Consider the following 8,576-nt stretch of genomic DNA (forward strand, 5'->3'; position numbering starts at 1 on the left):
TTTTACAAATTTTCCCAAAACAGCCAATCACAGCACTGCTTACTGAACGGCCAGTCAGCCGATCAGCTCGCTTCTTTAATTCTGAAACGCTGGACATAGAAAATACAGCTCTTGGTACATCCATGTAAACACCACAGTTCAGAAGAGGTGAAACACTTAAAAAAGATCTATCTTAGCTAACAAGCAAACAGGTCAACTTAACTCTATTCCTTCCCTACTATGAATCTAATATCATTAACTAGAACTAATAAAATTCGGATCCTTAGTATTATTATTAATGATATAATTGTTCTGTATAGTTATTGTGTTTTCCGACTAGTCATTCCTCCCTTTGTATTTCCCACGTTATATGTGCGGTGCTTTCACGTAACGTTAGCAGAGACGGTTGATAGTATCTTTGACGTTAGCTTAGCCCAGCCAATACTAGCCCAGTTAGCTGCCATTACCTATTGTTACCTACTAATTACCTATCCAGTGCTCGCGTTTTAAACTATACTGTTTATTAGTTCTAGTTAATGATATTAGATTCATAGTAGGGAAGGAATAGAGTTAAGTTGAGCTGTTTGCTTGTTAGCTAAGTTAGCTTGTTACCTAAGCTAGCTAGAACATAACAGTTACTGCTACATGACCAAAAAAGTTCAGGGTGGCTTTAGGCTGACTCCCTTCCCTTCCTCCCTTTGTATTTCCCATGTTATATGTGCGGTGCTTTCACGTAACGTTAGCAGAGACAGTTGATAAAAGCAGTATCTTTGACGTTAGCTTAGCCCAGCCAATACTTGTTTCACCTCTTCTGACTGTAGTGTTTACATGGATGTACCCAGAGATGTCCAGCGTTTCAGAATTAAAGAAGTGAGCTGATCGGCTGATTGGCCGTTCAGTAAGCAGTGCTGTGATTGGCTGTTTTGGGAAAATTTGTAAAAAAGTTTTGTACTTGTAAATTCGTTTCGTACCCGTAGATCTGTTTCATGTCTGTAGAAAACAGATGCGCACTTGCAAATGGAAAATCCTTACGTGCAAAAATCGTTCGCAAATTCACAAACATTTTTTCTACACAGTGACAAAACGGATTTGAAGATGTACAAACCATTTTTGCATGCACAAAATATTTTTACAGATACAAATTATTTTTACATGTACACAAATATTTTTTACGAGCACAAAATATTCTTACAAGCACAAAACTTTGGTACAGGTACAGAAAACTTTTGGCGAGAATTTTATACCATAAGATACCCTTTGCTAAATTTTACTCAAGTACAAGTAAAAGTACAACAGTCAGATGTCTACTTAAGTAATGAAGTACTTGTTTTTAAAAGTACTTGAGTATCAAGAGTACAGTACCTACATTTTCTAAATATTGCATTACTACTGCCACAGTGCTTACATTTATGTACATAATGGTCCTACATGGAGTTATGAAAAATGTTAATGTTAATACCTTGGAGAATGTAAAAGGAATTGAAAGTAAAATCAAGTCATTTCTATCTTTTTACCATGTTGCCAGGGATGGGCAGTATTTCTAATACATGTATTTAAAATACGTATTTTCAATACAAAATACTATTTTGTAATTGAAACACTTGAAGCGAAAACTATCATTAACTTGTTCAGAAAATTGAAATAGTCTGGCGAGGTGGGGCCACAGGTTGGCACATTCCCGGGATGGACCTGCTGCGTCTTCATCCATTGTTTCGTCCATGGTTTCGTCTCTTATCTAAATCTGACCATGGAGTTAACTTTGGCAGAAAGCTGAAGGTGATTGCTGATAGGCTGTCCCAATCAGTGGCGCATGCACAATCAAATCACGTTTGAGAGGGAAACAACAAATTGAGGGTTTCCGAGATTTTTCTTTTTTCCTTTTCTAAAGTACAGATCCCTCAAAATTGTACTCAAGTACTGTACTCAAGTAAATGTACTCCGTTACTGTCCAGCTCTGTTAACAAACCAATAGTTTTGGTTACATATACTGGTTTGGGTAAAGACTTTAATGTTGAAAAATCTACATGTGGCGGCCATATCGTTTTTTTTCCTTAGTGTCGCTAGCTTCACACTGCTGTGGTTTAGTGGTTCACCAAAGCTTCATTTGCCCATCACTAGCCCCAGCCAGTTGCGCCACAGCTGGGGCCAACATTAAGTAGGTTAACCATAGGTTCATAATGCATGAAAAAAATGGTGTTTTGACCGCAAGTGCTAACATTATGGGATTCCATTCCCCAGATTTCGCTCATAGCCTAGCCATAGAAAGAAAGAGCCGTAAAAATGAACAAAATCTCTGTGGACCGACCTTAGTGTGCCTTTTTTTTTTTCTAATCTTGATCATCAGACTCTGCCCTGCCTATTTGTCAACCCAGGAGCCGGTAATGGATTCTTCTAAGAAAATGTAGGGGTGTTCTATTCTATTTCAAGAAAAGATTCTTCTATATTCTGCGAAAAGGAATATCAAGGTGTTGTTCTTCCCTGAAACCACAGACACGTCTGAACATTCTTTACAGCAGTGTTTTTCAACATTTTTTGTGCCACGGCACACTTTTGACACTTAAAATGTCCCACGTACGGCACACTAACATCCTGTGTGAAGAAAAAATAAACATACCATAGCCTAAAATTTCAAATAATACATAGATATGGCCTTATTATGGCTTCTATGCAAGACCTGCTCAATAAAACAAGCGCCCTCTGATTCATTAGGTGACTATATCTAATTTAATTGTTGTTATGTATGTGATGATTCTGTGAATACTGGATATGGGGCCCCCATTGTACAATGCCTGCAACCACAAATAGTGCAATCATACAATCAATGAGGGCACACAGTAAAATCCCAAGAGTTAAAATGACAGAGTAGACTGTTATTGACTCTAATAGAGTTACATTTACTACAGTTGGAGTAAAATGTACTCTAGCATATTAGTTAAAAAACAGAGTTAAAATCACAAGAGTTAATCATCCACCTCATTTTCTCATTTGGACGCCATTTTAGAAATTTCTTGGGAGATGTTTGCCTAATTATTATTTGGATATTATTCATAAAAAATCAAGTGTTTTCTTCTGGTTTATTCCAAAGTCATTCGGTAGCTTTAAGATTTTTTTCTGGACTAGGCTACTAAAAAATTACTTGCAAGTTTGTAGGCTAGCATGTGCTACAGTAAAATAGGCAAATACTGCTAAGCTATCTATAAACGGAGTCTCTGTTATCAAGCCTATAGCTGTTCACAAAGAATAGTCAAAACGAACAAACATTATAATAATACTAATAATTATAAGTATTGTATGTTTGTTACATGCAAGTGTGTAAGGGTTCAGACAAATTACTAACTGGCGGAACGTGCCCTCTGGCATCTCACGTCAGAGACGAACGTTAGTAGCCTATCACCCACTTCCTTCCATTTGAGAGAATGCAGCGACGCGACGGAGCCTGGTTAGAAGAATCTCTCTGAAGTGCAGTTGAAGGTGAGTAGATGTTCATCTAAAATACACTTACTAGAGATTTATTTCACATGTTCCGTAGTATGCCTCGAAAATGATAAACAATAAGAGGAGTGTAACTTAACGTAAATGTATGGTCAAGATATCATTCTGAAATGTGTTGACCTTCAGGGGCTAACGTTAACGTTAAGTTAACTGCTAACGAAGGTTGAAAGTTAACATGAACGTTAACGTTACCTCTGTGTAACATGAGGTACATGTCAATTCGTGCTGAAGATTGACAACTATGTGTCTGAAGATGTGGTGAAGGATCCAAAATGTGGTGTATTAAAGCTGAAGCCTGCAGAAGATGATGGTGAGTTGTAATATGGAATGTAGTTAAAACTTGGTACAAGTTTTGTGAATATATCAACAGCGGTTGCAACACATTGTTTTGATGGAATTCCACTCTGTGGGGTTTGTGGATGTTGATTATGTCCGTCTTTGAGCCTATTTAGTGTTTAAACATCTCAGCCATCAAAGACTACATGACATACAGCCGTCAAAGGTACTGGACATGACTATATAACTGATTTATTCTGTCCTCTGCTTTGTAGTAGATGCATTATGTGATTCAGATGACACCACTGCCTTGTTTCCAAATAAGCCCAAGGGAGATGATGGGGTAGAGCAAGTAAGTGGCATTTTTTCCCTTGTTAAATATTGGTAAAATCTTTATGCTGCCCATTAACACAAAGGTAACCTAAACTGAAACCCACACTGAGGTATTTTTTTTTCTTCAAAAAAATTCCACACACTCAGATCTGTGCAAAATGATCTTTCTATTCTAGATTTCGGTCATAGACCCTCTTCAGGAATCCTGAAAAAGGCCCATGACCGAAAGCTATATAAAAAGATAATTTTGCACAGATGTGAGTGTGTGGATTTGTCATGCTGTGCTTGACTTTTGACTTTAAATCCCAGCATCTCAACCACCAGATGAACAGTATTATTTGTCTCTTTTAAATGATTGAACTTGAAATGAAACCATTTCATAAGTATTTCTGCATAGAAATTGTAATGAATCTGTTTAAGATCAAATACATTGTTTACCATTTCTCAAGGTCACCGAGAACTGTCGGTACAGGGAAAAAAACAAAACAAAAAAACAATCGGATTCACTTAGCTCGAAATGCAGCAAGGAAGCTACTGTGCTACACTCTAGGGGCATGTTCCTGAGCCCTAATGTTCATGACCCCAGAGTGTAGCGCTGTAGCTGCACAGTCGCTTTAGCTGCTGGCTTTAGCAACTCGAGCTATGTAAAACCGATTGTTTTCGTTTTACATACTCGGTGACCCAATAAATGGAGATCTATTTGGAAAATCGCTGGATTTCCCCTTAATGCTGGAACTCACCCTACTTTACACTGTTTTATAGGAACATTTCTATGATCCAGCCAGCGGATCAGGGTACCTGGCCTGACGCATTAAAACAATTCAGAGGAAAGCCTCAGGAACCACAAAGTCCAGCACACAATGAACATAATGGAGGACCAGCTTCTGAAGATGTGCCCGAGCCAGTCCTGAATGAAGAACAGCTGAGAGAGGCGGTATCTCTAATGAAGCATTCTTCTGATGAAGTTGTGCGGCTGAAGGTGAACGTTTGATTATCGTCAGAAAAAATGGTCCATGACCCTCAATCACCTCATATGCTTGCAACATTCTCTTGATTCGTGGATGTAATGGATCAGATTGAGCAAGACTGTGTTACTGTTTGGTGAGATTTCAGCGAACCTTCTTGAGAGGTGGTCAACTATGTTCAAAGAAAAGACTATTAAACAGAGTAAAGGTCTTTCTTCCTCCAGCATCGAACTGCAAAAAAGGATCCAGGTAGCAGAATCACCACATGGGCTGTGTCCCGGTAGAACACTCAGGTTAAAGTGTGGTGAGACTGGGTGTTTCAGGGACATTTTCTGGCTTTTAGAAAACATTTGGAAATGTTACATGAGCATAGCGTTAATAATGTTCATGTTTTGGAAAATAACTGTAGTGAACACAGAAGTAATGATTTGGCGGTAGATTTTGATACAGTGGTTCCTGTTATGCATTCTGCTGTACATGAGATACAGGTTAAGGAAACTATTCAGTTTTTTGAGTGATAAGCAAAGTGTTGAGGAAATGAATCATACTTTGTCATCTTGAAAATCTCTTCTAGGCCCCATCCATTGGATCATGCCTTAGGTATGAGCTACACCAGGCGTGTAACTGAAGCGTTCCGTTCGCGACGCGTAAAATTCATTTTAAATGAATGGTCTATTTTTTTTCGAATGTACGCGCCGCTATCACGTCTGGTGTAGCTACCTCCATTGATTATAGTGGCAGCTAATTGTTGCAGCAGACGCTATGCGAACGTAACGCTTCAGTTACGTGCCTGGTGTAGCTTCACTGTTAGAATGTGTAGACTTAAACATGTCAGTGATGCTAGAATGTTTCAGTACAGGCTGTAGAGTGAGTAAAATTGGTATGTAAGCTAATGTATCACTAACAACAACTTGATATTATGTTCTAGTGGCTTTGTTCCATTTGATGCCAAATGTGTTGTACATGCATTTACAAAAGGAAAAAAAAATGAAACTTTTTATATTGTATATTGATACATTAACTTAATATTTTGTAATAAATATATTTTCAATAATTTGTCTGTATGTCCTTCAGATTTTGTAGAGCTTGATAAAGACAAGCAAAATGGTGACTCTAGCAAGAGTAGCTGGGAATAAACTCTGAATAGAGATAAACTAAGATTACCCCATTAAGAGTTAAGATGACTCTGGAAAGAGTTGTTGGCTTATAGAGTAGATTTTTCTTTACTCCCTGTGGAGTTTATCTTGGTGATTTTTCAACTCTCTATAGAGTAAATTTAACTCTGAAAAATGTGCTCTAGGAGAAGAGTCAAATTTACTCTCTGTGGGGTGGGACCAATGGGTCTCTATGACAGAGTCAGAATCGACTCTATTAGAGTTGAAAACAACTCTGACAATTTTACTGTGCATGTGGTTATAAATTATTTGATGCAACAGTTGCTTTTCTGGACCAGTGAGTGACATTTGGGTAATTTTCTGCGGCACACCTGATGATCTCTCACGGCACACTAGTGTGCCCCGGCACAGTGGTTGAAAAACACTGCTTTACAGGTTTGTTTATCTGGTTTGTGAGTGAAAACAATTCCCAAATTCTGCACCAGCGCACCCCAGAGCTAACGCCCCCACGTTACAATGATCAAGGCCAAGATAATACATACATCCATCCAGGCTTGGAATTTCACCATTCTGGGGGCAAGGCCACTTGGCCTTCAGTTGGGCATATTTGGTGGGGGGCACAAAGGCCACATGTCAGGGCACCAAGGCCAAAGTTAACTATACAGTAGTAGGCTATAAAAATGATCAAAGTTGTATTTAGCCTATTCACTGCAGTAGACCTGCATCACTGTATGAAACATTACAAAAACATGAAACATGACATATTACATATAACTGTAAATCATCTGATCATCTAATAAAAACAGATATCTACGCTATATATAAAATTTATTTTATATTTGGCCTGCTATTAAAATTCATGTATTGAACAATTTTAATTTAAGCACAGCTCAGCTTTAAGAAACTCAAATAGCCTAGATGCATGCTTAGCATTTTGTGATCATAAAGGCTACTTTCACAAACTCTTAGTCAGCTGTCATTTACTTTTCTTGCGAACCGTTCAATACAGCAATTATCGGCTAACATCGTTTAAAAGCTGAGAAAAAGCTCTATCATGTGATACTTGTGATGTCTGTGTGATGAATAGGCTACTTCGCGAGTAGTTCAACTGAGAAGAATGGGTGAATTTGGACGCACTTTCTTTCTTGCACTGTCACTTTCTCCACTGCGTAAAAGACTAGATTAATTTGCGCTGTGAATGCTAAGATTATTTTGACAGGCCACAGGCTAAATAAAAATTGCTATTAGTAGGACACAAAGCAGAATATTAAAAGAAGGGGGCACCAAGGCCACCGTTGCCTGTAAACCTATGATTTTCAAAGGGGCTTCACGGTCAACGCAAGGGGCTACGACGGCCATGGCCGTCGTGGCCGCCGTGAAATTCCTACCCTGCATCCATCGTATCAGTTGCAATATCAAATCTCCATCTTCCTGTAAAGCCAATGAACTGCAATCCCACTACATTCGTATTACTGCAAGGGCGTAGGTTTGGTCTGAGCTTTGGTGGGGACACTACCCACTAAACCCCCCCCCCCCCCTCAACTCTTTCACCAGCCACTATAGATATATAAAATTATTAAAATGTGCAAAAAAATATTAAAATGTGTATTGTCTACTATCCATGATTAAAATGTGCTACTGTCCAACTTGATCTAACTATACTGTGTAGCCTACATAATCTGATTTTAATATGTACAGATATGTAGGCTATATTTAACATTTAACATTTATTTTCTATTTGGTCTGTTATGAAATCATGCATTGACCCATTTAAGCACAGCTCAGTTTTAAGAAACCTAAATACATGCATGCTTAGCATTTTGTGAAAAGAAAACATTAAGGCTACATTGACAAACTCTTAACCGTGAGCTGCCTGTATATTCTCTGATTCTAATAATTACAGATATCTAGGCGATGTAAGCACAGCTCAGTTTTAAGAAATGCTTAAAGCCGAAAGACCATGTTGAATTTTGCTACAATTTATTTAAAAACCGGTTTACTCTCAAACAGCTACAGTAACTATACACGGGAATGCATTACACCTTTGTGTTCGGTAAGGTCTGCTGTTTATTCTGATATAATCCTATGGTTTGTCATGTGTTGCGTGAAGAGTGTGTAGGGCTATATTCCACCGAGACGAATGGATGTGGGGATGGCGCAGAGAATAGGCTAATTATTAAATCTCTAAAGTTATTTTTCTCGCGAACTGTTTATCACAGCAAATAGTGACTAGCTAGCACCGTTTAAAAGCTGAGAAAAGGCTTTTTCATGTGACACATGATGAGTAGCCTACTTCTCGAGGAGTTCAACAAAGAAGAATGGGTGAATTTGGACGCACTTCATATGCTTTGTAGAGCGCCATGCTGCGCAGGAGATTGCGGCTCACTGGTTATTATAGGTAACTTCAAATCAGCGC

The 8,576-nt window shown here is 38.4% G+C and overlaps 1 long non-coding RNA gene across 1 annotated transcript; it reads left to right on the plus strand.

Annotated features, from left to right (window-relative positions):
* The first annotated feature begins 3,698 nt into the window (after window positions 1-3,698).
* On the plus strand, window positions 3,699-5,605 carry LOC143122474 (uncharacterized). The gene is made up of 3 exons (XR_012986691.1): window positions 3,699-3,781; window positions 4,023-4,099; window positions 4,843-5,605. It is a non-coding gene; the product is annotated as an uncharacterized LOC143122474 (long non-coding RNA).
* The last annotated feature ends 2,971 nt before the right edge of the window (window positions 5,606-8,576 follow it).

The sequence above is a fragment of the Alosa pseudoharengus genome, unplaced genomic scaffold (assembly GCF_046254945.1).
Source record: "Alosa pseudoharengus isolate Yale_2024_CS ecotype anadromous, Long Island Sound unplaced genomic scaffold, YU_APseudo_1.1 YU_APseudo_1.1_scf_14, whole genome shotgun sequence".
Classification (NCBI taxonomy): Eukaryota; Metazoa; Chordata; class Actinopteri; order Clupeiformes; family Clupeidae; genus Alosa; species Alosa pseudoharengus.